The 16,306-nt window shown below is 44.7% G+C and overlaps 1 protein-coding gene across 2 annotated transcripts in view; it reads right to left on the bottom strand.

The window, feature by feature from the left end:
• Ttll11 (tubulin tyrosine ligase like 11) overlaps nt 1–16,306 on the bottom strand; it is a 233,650-nt gene that overhangs the window by 174,413 nt on the left and 42,931 nt on the right. The gene's annotated exons all lie outside the window — the stretch shown is intronic.

Genomic DNA, 16,306 nt, shown 5'->3' on the forward strand with positions numbered 1-16,306 from the left:
GGCCACACACTGGCTGTTCATTATCTGCTAAGTCCCTATAGGAAACCATCATCTTTAGCATGGTGGTGATAGGTGTCATGTACCTTACAGGGTTAGTGTAAGAACTAAACAGCAAACATGCATATAGTACAGTCATGGGCTATGGCCAGAGTGAGTACTCTGCATGCAAAAATAACTGGTGCTGTCCACTTTACTTACTTAAGATAGGATCTTGCTATAGCCTGGGCTGACCTGAAATGCAAGATCCTGCTGCTTCTGCCTCCCAAAGGCTGGGATTACAGGCGTGCACCAGTATATGTGGTCTGCTTCTTAGGATAACCAAAGTGGATAAAACTAATTATAGTAAACGGAATAAACTGGGACCACAACTCCATTGTGGACAGTGTTGGGTCCATGTCAATTTCCCAGTTTTGATAACTACACTGTAACTATGAAAGAAAAAATGCAGTTGGGTTTGGTGGTGCACACCTTTAATCCCATCACTCAGGAGGCAGAGGCAGGTGGATCTCTGAGTTTGAGGCCAGCCTGTTCTACAGCAAGAGTTCCAGGACAGGCAGAGCTACACAGAGAAATTCTGTCTTGGGGGAAAAAAGTCTAAAAAAAGGGGCTTTGGTATTGAGTTATAGAAACTGTTATACTATTAGAGTTTTTCTGTGAGTCTAAAGTTACATAAAAATGAAATGTTAAAGGGCTGGGGAGATTCCAGACATAAGAGAACTTGCTGTGTGAGCGTGAGGGCCTGCCTACAGATCCCCAGCACCCATGTGGAGTTGAGCATAGATGCACATTCACATTCTGGCAATGCCAGCACTCAGGTGGAACTGAAGATGGGAGGGTTGTCGGGTTCACTGATGGACAGACTAGCCAGAAACAGAGTTCCATCTTCAGGAGAGACCCTACCTCACGGGGGTAAGGTGGAGAGCGATGGAGCATGGTACCAACGTCTCCTCTGCTTGTGAACACATGCACCTACACACATGCATACAACACACAAGCCTCCATAAAGAAAAGTTAAGGAGACAACGGATAGGAGGCATTAAGACCTCAAGCACAGAGGAGCACTCTCACAAGTGCATTCTGTCCAAACCCCTTGAGAAAACGTGTCTTCAGAGGGTGTGGGAGGGATGCACGACAGGTGAGGGTGGGGGCCAGAGTCCCCCCAAACCTGACTGCACAGACTTTCTAATTGCACTTCTCCTTTCATTAGACCCATCTGAGGTGCAACCACACGGAAAAGCCTTGAACGAGTAACAGAGAGATTTCTTCTTTTTTTTTTTTTTTTTTTTTTTGGAGATGAGGAAAGAAAACCCAGGACAGTTTTCATAATTTCCTTTTGAAACAGGCACTGAAGTCAAGGCTGCTCCACTATTCTCATGCCCAAATGACTCTGGCACCATCACCAAGGTTTTATTTTTTCCAAAATGAGACAAATGGATAAAAACGGAAGGGTGACAGATGACCCTTGGGTGGGGCAAGCAGGGTTTCCTTGGCCTTTAAGATAGTCTCTCCCAGAAAGGAAGCCTTTGCCTTCCTCTCCCTCTCCTTTCCTTTCTGAAAGCTTGCATTAGAGAGAAGCACACTAAAGCAGGGCCCTGAGTGAGAAGTTTGTCCCACACTTCTTGTGATCGATCAGTACTGCAGAGTAACATGATTATAACAGTTGTGACATAAAATGCTAAATGTGGCTGGGGGAGATTGGAGTTTCAAACATGAGACAATAAAGCTCCCTCGATTCCGAGTGTTGTTATAAGGGGCTGTTGGAGTTGGGGGGGTGTCTCAGGATGAGGTGGAGATCTCAGCTAAGCCAACCTGGGGTGCAGTTTGGTCAAAATCAAACCCTTACTCTCTATCATTCCATCTCATGTGATGGGGCAAAATGAGATAATTGGTCTCAAGGTGATAAATCCATTTCTATACTTTCCCAAAGCCACAAATGCCCAGAATGCTAAGCATTAAGTTTTAAAACTGCATTCATTTATCTAATATGTATGGATGTTGTTGTCTCTCACACGCTCATGATCACTTGTATGCTTGGTGCCGGAGAAGGCCACAAGCAATCATTCTGGTGCTGGGAATTGGTCCTGTGTCCTCCAGAAGAGCTGCCAAGTGCTCTAGCCACTGAGCAATCTCTCCAGCTCTGCTAAGCATTCTTGTCTTAGATTTCCATCTAGCTCTGAAAAGCCATTTTCAGTAGTCCTTCACTTCATACAATTCTGAGCATTCTCTTTATGCCCCTTATTGAGGACTCAGCTTCTTAGAGACCCCAGTTTAGCAGGGACTGCAGAATAGGAAGCGTTTCCTGTGAGACATTCAATGTTGATTCACACAGCAACCCTGCTATAGAGGAGCAAACTGAGTCCTAGCCTGACAACTTACTGAGTATAGGGACCCAGAGGACAGAGTAGTTAAGCAAGGGCCAAGATAGCAGCAAACTCAGAGATGACATGGGATGTGTGACCACAAAAGGCCTTTATAGCTTGATGACATCACACAAAACACAAAAATGATTTGGATCTGGAGGGGGGGGGGTTGCGGGGGGGTAACCCTGGGAGAGGGGCCCAGGTGAGAAGGGGGTGAACTTTGGAAGTGTCAGTCTTTCTGAATGGCCTTTGGAGGAGCTATGTGTGGATGAGTTGGCTTAGCCAGTGTTTGCTATTCTCAGCCAATCACTGGCCCTGGAGGAGGTGGGACAGGGATCAAGAGGAAAGATCACTGCAGGGTGTGCTGCCATCTGCCTGAGGACACCTCCCATCTACAGCTCTCTTGCAGCCCTCCCCCAGCCAGGGCTCTGCAAGCTCCTCGCTACACTGACTCCAGCATTAGCATGAGGTAGTGCCCAAGGTCTCAAGTGCCTCGACTGAAACCTTACAACAGAAATTTGCATAGCTGTTTAGTTCCAGCTGCGAGTTTTATGAAAACCCAAACCCACAGAGTTGCAGATCAGAATGCAGGCACCTTGTGATATTCTGGTCTTCTCAAGCCTTTAGGAACAGTGAGACTCAGTGAGGTGGCTTGCCCAGTATCCCAGTCAGTGAAAACATAGAGGGGACTTGCACCCTGGTCCCTTGGACTCTGGCTCACTACTTCATTTCAGGTTAAATGAGGCCATGAGAGCTTTCCTTGCCTTGCCTGTCTCCCATACTTCACACTCTTTACTACCCTGATTTGCACAGTGCCTGTGTTGAGCTCATTTCAGACTGCCCCATCTATCTCCTTTGGACCATCCATCAGCAGTGTCTTAGTTAGGGTTCTATTGCTGATAAAGCACCATGACCAAGGCCAGCTTGGGGAGGAAAGGGTTATTTCATCTTACAGCTTGTAGTCTATTCATCCTGGGAAGTCAGGTCAGAAACCCAGAGGCAAGGGCTGGTGCAGAGGGCATGGAGGAACATGGATCTCCTCCTCCTGGCTTGGACAGCCTGTTTTATTATGCCCCTCAGGATCGCCTGTCCAGGGGCAGCACCACATCAATCAATAATCAAATAGTACCCTATAGATTTGCTAACAGGCCAATCTCACAGGGGCATTTTCTCAATTGATGACTCTAGCTTGTGTCAAGTTCATATAAAACTAACCAGGACACTCAGTGCCCTCCACTGAAAGCAAAGATTCATTCTTTGGATACTGGGTATTAAAAAAATCACCCAGTAAATGTCTGCTAAGACTCAGGGAAAACAGGCCTGAGTCCAGTGTGTGTCCAAGTCCTGGCTACATGTCATCAGAAGCCTAGAGACGCTGGGAAGTTACTCAACATTCAGAACCTTAGCTTCCTCATATGTAGAGTAAAGAATAAGAACATGATTTCATGGAAAGACAGATCAGAACCTCAACTTCTCTAGTGAAAGAAAGATGTATGGATGGATAGATGGATGGATGGGTGGGTAAGCATATGGATGGATGGATGGATGGATGGATGGATGGATGGATGGATGCATGGACAGACGAATGGATGGGTAAGCATATGGGTGGAGGGATGAGTGGGTAGATGGATGGATATGAATGGATGGATGCTCATCCTCCCAGCCTAGAAACCCAAGAGCAAGGACATTTCCAACCTGTTTTGTAGCTTTAGCACTTGGTACTAGGTAGATCTCAGGAAATGTCTGCCTACCACAAGGTCTCGGTACACGTGCACAGTGGAAGTTACATATGCCTTTACATATACAAGAGCACAAGCCAACCACTCCGACCTCTCATCTCTGCTTTTACAAGTGGCAGGTGATGGGAGCAGCCAACGCTAAATGAAGATTAAAAACAGGCCTGTGTGTGAAAAGCCCAAAGTAGGCAGTGCAGGCAGCATGAGTCGGGGGCCAGCTGACGCTTGGGCTAATGCATGGGACAGGCAGACTTTCTCACGTCCAGAGAGGAGCAGCAACTTGAGCTGGAAATGATATCATCGTCCTAGGAAATGCACCAGCTGGTGAGCAAGGGACACAGGGACAGCATGCGCCATTTCACTGGGAGGACGATGGCAATCTATTTTTGGAAATAAAAAGAGAAAAGTTGAAGCAGATGGAGAGAGGAAGCCATGCCTTTGGATCATCTGATTCTTCTGACATCTGGTTCCCCTCGCTTCTGTCTCCAGTTTTTTACTCCCTGGACACTGCCGCCATGGGCCCCAGTCTCTAAGGATGTTGTATGCCAAAAGCAGATGACATCCCACTGTTTATGTCCACTCCCTCTTGCTGTAGAAGGGAAAGAGGCAGGTAACCAGGTAGAGGCTGAGACAAGACCTGGGCAGGGTGGCCAGTGAGTGACTACCTGAGCCTCTTGCTGGATGAAGGACTTTGGTAAGTCTCCTCTGGCCCAAGTGTGCTGTACATTCTTGGGAGGCAGGTCAAGTCATGCTGACCAGACAGGCCAGCTTCAATGGCTAACCTCCCAAGAGATAAAACCTTTCAATTAGACAAATGTACTTGACTGTCTACGATGTGCTGATGATCAATTAGACCAATCAGACCTCCTAGTAGGATAAAGAGAGAAGGAAGCGTAGTCGTAAGTATCGTAAAGAAAACAGCTCAATGCCCTAGACTTGGGCAGCAGAGCAGGCATGGTGGAGAAAGAAAAGGCTTGCTGGGAGTTTAAAGAATTATCAAAGTTGAGCCAGGTGGAGAGGAGCATGCCTGGCCATTGGAAAGTAGGAGGGCCAAGTTCAAAGCCATCTTCAGCTACCTAAAAAATTCAAGGCAAGCCTTCTTCATGAGACCCTGTTTCAAAACAACATGAAGATAGAAAGAAAGAAAGAAAGAAAGAAAGAAAGAAAGAAAGAAAGAAAGAAAGAAAGAAAGAAAGAAAAAACAAGGATTAACATCAGTCCTGTGAAATAAGACAGCGTTGGGGACTGAAGGAGACAGAGACATGAAGGATGAAGTCACGGGTCTAGGCAAACATATGCCACAAAGAGCGATCAAGGAGCTGATAACTAAAAACTCCAGCACAGTGCTGGAGAAATCACCCAGTCGGTAAAGTGCTTGACTTGTAAGCAGGGAGACTTGAATTCAACCCCTAGAATTCATTTTTAAAACTGGGCACAGAGGGCCCACATGACATGTAATGTCAGCACCAGGGAGGCAGAGACAGATGTGTCTTTGGAGCTTGTTGGCCAGCCTGCCCTGGTTGGTCAATGAGAAACTGCATCCCACAAAGGCAGACGTGCCTGACTGATGACACTGAGGTTGCCCTCTGACCTATACATGTATGTTCATGGGTGCGAGTGAGCACATACACACACAGTAGGTCACAAAGTACTGAAGAAGGAGGGTTTGGGACTGTGGAGGTGAGGCTGCAGGGGTCGGCAGGACAAGTTTAAACTTTACTAACTGTTGGGGCCTCCCAGCCGGGCAGATCAGAATACTGTCTCCATGAAGGAAAATGTTCTGGCTTCACTCATGTCTGTGGTAAAACACCCTGACAGAAGCAACATGGGGGGCGGGGGGCGGGGGACGACGGTGTTTTGGGCTACAGTTCCGGGCTGTATTCTACCTCTGCAGGTAGAATAGCACATCCAAAGTCAGAAGCAGAGAGATATCTGAATGCATGCCTGCTTGCTTACTAGCGCTCAGTTGGTGTTCTCTTCTCTTGTTCAGTTCAGGATCCCCAGACCCAGGGAATGGTACCTCCCACGGTGGGCTGGGTCTTCCCACACCAGTGAAGGCAACCAAGATTGTTCCCCACCAGCATGCCCACAGGTCAACCTGAGGTAGACAATCCTTCACTAAAACTTTCTTCTTGGGTGAGTCTTGTGTCAAGTTGACAGTTAAAGCCAACTGTCACAGGCAGCTGTGCAAACAAGTCACCAAAGTGTTGTAGGACAGAGAGAAAGGGTTTGGTTTTTTTCCTGCCTTTACTCTGACCCAGTGGAGAGCACTGCTTTCTTTCTGTCTTGTCTTCTCAAACAAAGTGCTTGTCTCCACCCTGAGGCTGAGTCCTCAGAGCTAACTTAGGACCAACTGCGGGGGAAATGGAAACTCTCAAGCTCCATGGAGCCCTCTGAGAAGCTGCAAGACATTATTGAGCAGGTTTTGGCTTTATTCTCTAAAAGTAAAGTAAAAAAAAAAACTTTGCTGAGAAATACAAACTCTTTCACCATAATAAATGCTGTTTTGATAACAAAACTGCACTTTTCTCAAATACCCAGATGGAAGACCATATGCAAAATTTTTTTTTTAAAAAAGGAGAAGAAAGAAAGAAAAAGGAAATAAAACTCCAAAGGAATTTTTTGATTGGCCATCTGCTAAAACTGGGAAGCAAGCCTGCATCTTCCTGCAGCCTTTATAAAAATCCCCGAGAAGCCTATTTGCGTCCGCCCGGCGCCACCTGCTGGTTGAATGTGGGTAGAGACTGTGCGTGGACAGCAGAGGAACTGGGTCTCCCCTTGTCTGGATGTAATGCACTCGCTAATAATCGGTGAAAGAAATCACAAAGCTCCAGATTCCTTTATTGTTTTACAGTGAGTCACACCTCCTCTATCACACACACACACACACACACACACACACACTACAAAGGCTCATTCCCACGTCTGATGAAGCTTTGTGTTTGGCTTGCCTGTCCAGGAAGTACATGACCTACCTATTTAAAGAAAATGCCGCACCCTATGATGAAGGTGTGTCTTATAATGTTATTTGTTAAACAACAAGAAGCATGAGAACTACCTAACACAAGCTATGATCTCTTCGTAATGAAAGATGTAGCCCTGACCCAAGAAGACGTCGAAAGTACAGGGAGTGGGTAGAAGCAAGCTAATGAGGAACAGTGTTTAGTATAACTCAGGGTTTAAGAAAATCTGTATCTGTTATGTGTATTTGCTTGTACACAGGAAAAGAATACGTACTAAACTGTTGCTTTCTAAACAGTGGTACTTTTCTGTAGCCCAAATACACCTCGTTTCAGCTAATAAGTAGGGATTAAAAAAAGCAAAAAACAAAAAACCAAGGTCTCATTATATAGCTCTGGCTGTCCTGGAACTCAGTCACCAGACTAGCTGGCTTCAAGCTCACAGAGACATCCTGCCTCAGCCTTCCAAGTGCTGGAACTAAAGGCGGGCGCCACCTGCAGGCTCCCTTTCTCGATCTGTAAAATATCCAGCATTCAGCTGCATGTATGCCTGCAGGCCAGAAGAGGGCATCAGATCCCATTACAGATGGTTGTGAGCCACCATGTGGTCACTGGGAAATGAACTCAGGACCTCTGGAAGAACAGTCAGTGCTCTTAACCACTGAGCCATCTCTCCAGCCTCCCTTTATTCACTTTTTATTTCGCATAATCATATATTAGCTGAATTCTTACAATGAAGATGTTATTTTCTGACAAACCAGAGAAGTCAATAGAAATAATAATGCCACATTTAAAACTCAGGTTTGAAGCTAATAAGGAATGTCCATCATTAAACTTCCACTGGATGCCCATCTGCACTCTAGTTAGCATTTTCCTATTTAGATGTTACTGTTGGATCTTGAAGGCCTGGGGCTTGCAGGATTGACTGACAGCCTATAGTGCTGTTACAGGGTGGTAGAAGAGGAGACCTCCTGAGAGGTTATTGTGTTATTTGTTGTATGCCCTCAAGAGAGCTTGTAGAATGCCGGTCTCTCCTCCTCCTGGTTCCCAGTGCCGTGAGGTAGGCAGGTTCTTCCCATGTTCCTGCCACAGCGTGCTAACACATAAAAAGCCCAAGGCAATGGAGCCAATAGCCACTGACTGGGCCTTGAATTCCCTAAACTAGGAGCCAACCTCTTCCCTCTGCAGGTTATACACTTTATCATAGTGACGGAATGCCAACACACAGAGATGCAATGATGGGGCCGAAGGAAGACGACAGAGACCCCAAAAGAGTATGGTACGAATGTCGGGGCCCAAAGTCAGGAGACTGCAAATTATATCAGAGACTATTCAGCTTCAGTCAAATGGGCACTGATATAACAGGGCTTAAAATGCTAAAACAGGAAGCTACTTGGGCCATCTCTTAACCCAATCTCTGACTTTTACTGCACAGAAAAGCGTCTCTCTGGATGGATGCAAATAAGCAACAGGGAAAGCCAGAGGCGCCTTCTCAACCCCAGGGAGGCCATTTTCCATTTTCTCCACTAAATCAATTGCTTTTCTTGGACATCCCACCTTGGCATCTCACCAGTCTCCACAAGTGTTCTGCCCCTCCAGCACCACGATGCCAGGGTCTTTTTAGCACCACCTAGTGAATCTCACATCTAACCCTCCTCTCCTGTCTCTGTGTCTGAATTTTATGGTGAAGTGGGCGGCTCCCAGGGAGTACTGTGTAGGCAGGCTGGCCTTCCACTTTCAGCCCTCCTGCCCTTACCTCCGGGGTACTGGAATCACGTGGTGGCGTGAGCCACCATTCAGCTCCACCATCAGCACCATCCTCCTTCTCTCCCTCATTTTACTTCTCCTCGCTCATCCATCTACTCTGCAGGTGACCCTTCCCGTTCTAAACCCTGACCATCCTCACCCCGTCTTTTACTGGAAGCTTCCACATGCCCTCCACTTGTCCATGGTCTTGAATGGAGAGTACTCTCAAGGTTCGTCACACTGTCTAATGCTCTCCCTCTAAGCTCCACCTACACGTAATGGCTCATCATTTCCTGGGCATGGCTCCCCGCTTGTGCTTCCCATGTGCCTGCCACACTGTTTCATGAATCTGTGCTTTTGTATGTGCGACTTAGACTCTGTGCTGTTCTGAATGAGACTGTCCTCAGAGGCTCATGTATCTGGGCACTTGGTCCCCAGTTGATGGTGCGGTTTGGGGAAGGGACATCGCTCCCTACGCCTGCCGCCATGCTTCCTAAGACAATTGTCATGCCTTCCCCCACGCAATGGATTCTATCCCCATGCAATGGATTCTATCCCCATGGAGCGACAAACCAAAATAAACTCTTCCAATGTGCTTTTTGATCATAGTTTTGTTTTTGTTTTGGTTTTTGGGTTTTTTTTTTGTTTTTTTGTTTTTTGTTTTTTTAAATCACAACAGAAAAGTAGCTAATACAGGCTTTGACTAATACTTTACTGATGGTAAACACAACACTCTAAAGTCTGGTCAGAATCTCCTCTACCGAGAACTCCCTTGATGTTCAGCCAAGAACAGATCAGTGCGCCCATGTGAAGAAACTAAGATCAAAGAAAGCACCATCCAAAAGGATTGGAAGTGGCGATGCCCGCCTGGTACCTGCACAGTACCAGGAAGAGCATGTTCTCACTAGCCAGGATGAGACATATCTGAATTCATGGACCATCCCGTGGACCAAGAGTAAAAGTCTTGCCTTGATAGAAAGGGAATAATTAGACTCTGGCTGGGTATTACTCTAGAAAATAAATGTGTAAGCTGTTTCCAAGTCACTTACTTTGTATCCTATAGCACAGTTCAAGAATTTGTATGTGGATACAGCAATCTCTAAGACTCAGATTACATTTCCTATGCCCCACCCCGTGTGTGTGTGTGTGTGTGTGTGTGTGTGTGTGTGTGTGTGTGTAACACACACAGTATACATGTGGAGGTCAGAGGACAATGTTCTTTTGTTGGTGGTGGTGGTTTTTGTTTTGTTTTGTTTGAGACAGGGTTTCTCTGTGTAGCTCAGACTGTCCTGGAACTCACTCTGTAGACCAGACTGGCCTCAAAGTCAGAAATCCGCCTGCCTCTGCCTCTCGAGTGCTGGGATTAAAGGTGTGTGCCACCACTGCCCGGCTTAGAGAACAACTTTCAGGAGTTGTTTTTCTTTCTCTGGCATGTGGGTCCCAGAGATCAAACTCAGATTTGACAGGTTTGGTGGCAAGCACCATTACCTGCTGAGCCATCTCAGCCCACCATCCCAGAATATTTTTAAGTAAATGGAACATCAGTGAACTGTGGGACAACTTCAAGTGATTTAATGTATGTGGAATCCAAGTGCCAAATGAGAAAAGAGACAGAAAAATAAATCTGAAGAAGTAACAGGTCAGACATTTTCTACATTTTATGGAAAATATAAATCCACATATAACTTAATGAATCAGAAACACGAGGAGAAATTATACCCAGAGCACATTTAATCAAGTGTTCAAAGTCAGTCACACAGAGAAAGAACGTGAGCAGACAGAAAGGGGGCATTCCCCAGAGAAGACAGGGGATAGAGATGACAACAGATTTCACACCAAAAATAATACAAGCAAAAATATGCTTTAGCAAACATCAGGAGGATGTCTGAATCCATCGTGTGTTCAACACTGTTGCAGGGGTCACTTAGAGACACTCGGGAAAGTTAAAGATGACCTTGGGTAAAGGAGGCGTGGCCCTGTCCACGGCTTGAAGGTGCCAGTGATTCTCACATGATATACAGGTTGACCCTCAGTTTCACTCACAGTCCCAGTGGGGTTTTTCGGAGGGGATACAGGAATTGCCAACAGTCTCAACTGGGAGGGGATTACAATGCAAGCAGGTTATCTGTGCTGTCCAAAAATATCTACTTCCCCACAAGACACTTAGAGACTGCAAAGATTAAAAGAACGCCTTTCAGCACTCGGGAGGCAGAGGCAGGTGGATTTCTGAGTTCGAGGCCAGCCTGGTCTACAAAGGAGTGCCAGGACAGCCAGGGCTACACAGAAAAACCCTGTCTCAAAAAACCAAAAAAAAAAAAAAAAAAAAAAGAACGCCTTTGCAGTAGAGAAATAGAGCAGATGTGTAATAACTAATTTCACCAGTACCACTAGGAATACGACACGGTATCCTAGCACCTCCTGGTGTGCTGAACTGAGGCGGTCACAGCATCTTCTTTTGTGTTATAGTTTGTAAAAGTGTGTAACCAAAATTGGATTGTGAGAGAAATTAGATACAATCAAATTGAAGATCCTTCTGAAACAAGAAGCCGGCAATGGCGCTCAGAAAGTCAAGGACATGAGAGACAGACTGAGGAACAGTAAGAGCTTGAAGGAGGAAAGCAGGAGATGGTGGCTCAAACAGCTCAGGGTTCACAGGGAACCCGGAGCAGAAGAGGACAGTGGCATGGCAGCTAACAGCACACCAGTGTCCCCCACAGTACACCAGTGTCCCCCACAGTACACCAGTGTCCTCCACAGCACACCAGTGTCCCATACAGCACACCAGTGTCCCACACAGCACACCAGTGTCCCCCACAGTACACCAGTGTCCCCACCCCCAGTTAACAGTACACCAGTGTCCCCCCACCCCCGTTTCAGTGACTGTGTACAGTGCACACTGGTGAGGATACAGGAAATGGACAGGAGAACAAATTCTATCCCACCTTTATAATATCTTATGAGCCTAAAATCTGAAATACTTTAGAAGCTAAAGGCAAATACACTCTCAGAGAAGAAGAGGGGAAGAGGGGCTTTGCCACTGGCAGGCCTGCACTACCAAAACTAATGCATTCATGCAAATCCTGCCGGTGGAACAAGAAGAGTAGAGGGAGCTCAGACCTACGGAAAGGATTCAGAGCTCTGGGGACGTTAAAGATAAAGATACGTGGTAATTATCAAAGCCAAATATATTCAGTTTTCAGTGTCCTTAAAATAAGCAGCTTCTCATCAGGCCGGGGGCACATACCTGCCATTGCAGCAGGGGCAGGCTGTGTGTTTGAGAACAGCTTGGACTTTATGAAACAATCAAAACAAAACCTAATTTTTTGAAGCATAATAATAATGATGGTAATAATAATAGTATGTTGTAGGATTAGCAGTAAATATATTTCAAAAGCATGTAGTAGGCTGAGGGTCAGAACAGGTCTGTGCTGTTTTGAAGTTGCTTGGCTCTTAGGAATACAGTAATAATAACTGGTGAATATTATAAGTTAAGAGATGTTTTGAAGAGGCTCTATCATAGATTAGGATTAAAAACTAAAGCCATTTTTAAATAGATATACTTAATAAAACTAAAGAAGACACAAAGTAACATTTTTTTAAATCAACTAAACTAAACAGGATAAATAGACGACAATTAGCAAGAGTCCAGACCCAAATTCATGACAATATTACACACTAAGTATAAGTGGGTTACAATCAATAATTTAAAAGTACTTTCAAGCAGGATAAAAGACCTATACAGATGCTTTCAATAAAATGCACTCTTTTAAAGGTGGATAGTTTGAAATTAAAAAATAGAAAAGTCTATCATGGAAATACTAAGCCAATAAAAACTGGAAGGTACCTGTCAGTTTCACAGAGAGTAGAATTAGGACATGGGAATCATCTTATAAAGGAATCTAACCATTAAACTAAGGAAGTTACAAAACGTATGCAGAGAGCACTGACAGAATTTACAGAAGAAACCTAAGTATAACCATAGCTGAAAACTTTAGTAATTAGGGGAATGAAATAGATCCATAAAGAAGGGCAGATTACGAGAAGAACTAACTCACATTAACTGACATTTATAGCATGCTACATTGGCCACACCAGAATACAGATCATTTCAAGAGTACACAAAATGTTCATCAAGACAAACAACATATGAAAAGAAAATTTCAATAACGTTTAAAAGATTGAGGGACCAGCAAGATGGCTTAGTAGGAGAAGGTGCCTGATGCCAAGCCTGACAGCCTGAGTTCGATTTTGAAGACTGACGAGGTAGGAGGAGAAAACTTGTCCCCAAACAGTGTTGTCCTCTGACCTCCACACACAGCATGACATGTGAGCACACCACGCCAATAATGACACAAGCAAATTAAGATTTAATAAAAAAATTAATCACACTGCCTTTTACTGTTATGAACAGACACTATGACCAAGGCAACATTATAAGGACAACATTTAACCTGGCTTATAGGTTGAGAGGTTCAGTCCATTATCATCAAGGAGGGAGCATGGCAGTGTCCAGGCAGGCATGGTGCAGAAGGAGCTGAGAGTTCTACATCTTCATCTGAAGGCTGCTAGCAGAATACTGGCTTTCAGGTAGCTAGGATGAGGGTTTTAAACCCCACAGTGACACACTTCCTCCAACAAGGCCACACCTACTTCAACAATGCAACACCAACAAATAGAGCCACTCCTGAGCCAAGCATATTCAAACCACCACATATAGCATGTAAAAATTAAAGAGCTTGATATAATTTCCAACTCTTTTTTTGTTGTTTTTGTTGTTTGTTTGTTTGTTTGTTTTGAGACAGGGTTTCTCTGTGTAGCCCTGGCTGTCCTGGAGCTCACTTAATTTCCAACTCTTACAAAATAAAATAGAAATCAACAACAGAAAGTATTTTAAAAATGTAAAAACATTTGGAAAATTAAACAATATATTTATAAATAACCCATGAGCAAAATTCTCAAAGAAGAGCAGGGAATACTAAATGGTACTAGAAATGCCAAACATAAAACTACCTGAGATGCCTTCAAAGCAGAGCATTAAAGAAAATGTATTGTGCTAAGGTTTCAGCTGGGAGGAAATAGAGGCTCTGCCTCAAAGCATGGTGGGAAGAGAGAAAGCACTCTGTTTGCCATGTGTGAGCCATTGTCACAGACCTGGCAGAAATAAAGCTACTTTGAAGAGATGCTCAGCTCTCACCATCTAACTGGCTAGTGACACAATGAACCCTGGGAGTCATATCCTGGGGGAAGGAAAAGAAGCAGGCAGAGGAGAAACTTGCTTCTCAGAAAGAGATCTCACATAGCTCTAACAGCTTATAGACCAGCATGCAGAATGACAGGAAGCACAGACTGAGACAGGTCAGTGTGGGTGGGACCACACTTGGGCGGGGCTACTTACCTGTGTGCAACCTTGACTCTCTACTTAAATTCTGATCTCACCTGAGGAATCTTTGAGGGCTTTTCTGGATCTCTGTACCTCCTCCAGTGGGGCCACACTGACTAAATTCCTTTCATTTTTTTTCCTGCTTTCAATGTTTAATTTGGCTCTTTTTATTGACTTATTGAGGAGAGGTGGACAGGCTTGACTGGAGGCACAAGGTGTGGGATAACACATGGTATGAGCCTAGTACTACAATTATATTCACATAATGAGTTTTTAATGTTTGATATATTACAGGCATGATGGTGCACGCCTTTAATCCCAACACTTGGGAAGCAGAGACAGGTGGATCTCTGTGAGCTCAATGCCAGCCTGATCTACATACATATAGAGTTCTAGGACAGCCAGGGCTACATAGTGATTCTCTGTCTCAGAAGGAGGAGGAAGAAAAGGAGGAGGAGAACGAAGAGGAGGAGGAGAAAAAAGAACAAGTGTTAAATATCAAAAAGAACAAGAAAAGGAAACAACTAAATCTGAGCATAGTGGCTATGCTTGAAATTTTAGCACTCACACAGCAAGACCCTTTCTTAGGGAAAAAAAGGGGGTGGTTACTAAAAAGAAACACAATTATACCCCCAGAGCATCAGGTCTCACAGTGTCAAGTATGTAACAACTGCAGCTGTCAAAGCTGCTGGGAGATGAGGAGCTGCTACTTTGGAGTTGCTGGTGAGAAAGTTAGAGATTCCCAAAGGTAACATGATCCCAAGATTCCCAGGATCCCATGCATCTGTGGAGTAATGCCTACAGGCTATTGGTCAGGGCAGGCTATCAGTCTGGGCTGCTTTACTTGTCCCCAGCTGGAAATAAAGGCAAATAGCCACCCAATGCAGGATGGGTCGCACATTGTGGAGAATTCACAGCATGGAACACTTGTCAGCCATACAAATACAGAGGACAGAGCACGCAACACATCTGGTTGGATCTCAAGGCACTATTGACTGCTTTTATTTACTTTCCTATCTGCAGTGAGAGATGTGAGGACTGACCACAAGGACTCACTCACATAAGGGCTGTGGGGAACTGATGGTGGCCGTGCTTCTCTTACTAGATCTTAAATACAGCTGGATTTAGACTTAACTGTTTAATCCTTAACATTGCTGTGGAGATCTAGAGGGAAGGGTGAGCAGAGCCATGAGTAATAATGGAAGTGCTGATAACTATCTTTCAAATTAACTTTATTGAAGCAAAGTTTACACAGAATAAATGAACCTGAGTCAATAATTCCACAGATCCACATGTTCATCTATCTATCTATCTATCTATCTATCTATCTATCTATCTATCTATCTATCTATCTATTGCAGTGCTGGAGACTAAACCCAGGGTCTCTCACACACAGGGCAAGGTATCTAGCCATGAGCTTCTAGCCCCAGTGCTTCTCTTGAAAAATGAGCAAGCTTTATTTGTGTTTGGTAAATTCTAATCTTATTTCTAGTTCTAGATTTTATATTAGGTCCCCAAACAGCAATGAGGCATTTGAACAGAGTCTAAGCCTCAGTGTTAGCTCTAGATTTAAATCATACCTCTTGAGCAGACTCCATAATTTTTCAAAGCCTCAGTTTTCTCATCTGTAAATTGGGGGTATTCATATAACTGATGTCATAAAATCATTCTAGGGTTACAAGGATTCATGTTAAGCTGCAAGCACAATGCCCAGACTATACATAACCAGTAAAAGTAGCTGGCCCGTTTGTTGCTCTTACCCTGAAGTTCATAGTTATGGCATGGTTTACAGAACTTGCCAAGGCTTTTGACATGATCTGGGAATTAACTTGTCAAAAACATAAAACTAAAAGTAAACAGTGGTTCTGAGCCCTGCACACCACCATCACTTCTTCAAACTGGTAGCCAAGACTCTAGAGTGTTATGCTCAAACATACTGCTTTCAAGGTGGAAGGGATGGAGCATTTGAAAGTGGGTTCTTGCACAAGTTTAAAGCAGGATACATAAAAGGCTTCCCATGTCTGGTTGCTAGACCTGCTATTCGGCCTTTAAGCACCCCCAACTACCCTGGTGGCTTGGGAGATTCCCTTGAATCGCCCATTCTACGTGTGGGCTCCCCACCTC

The sequence above is a fragment of the Mus caroli genome, chromosome 2 (genome assembly GCF_900094665.2).
Source record: "Mus caroli chromosome 2, CAROLI_EIJ_v1.1, whole genome shotgun sequence".
In the NCBI taxonomy this organism is placed as follows: Eukaryota; Metazoa; Chordata; class Mammalia; order Rodentia; family Muridae; genus Mus; species Mus caroli.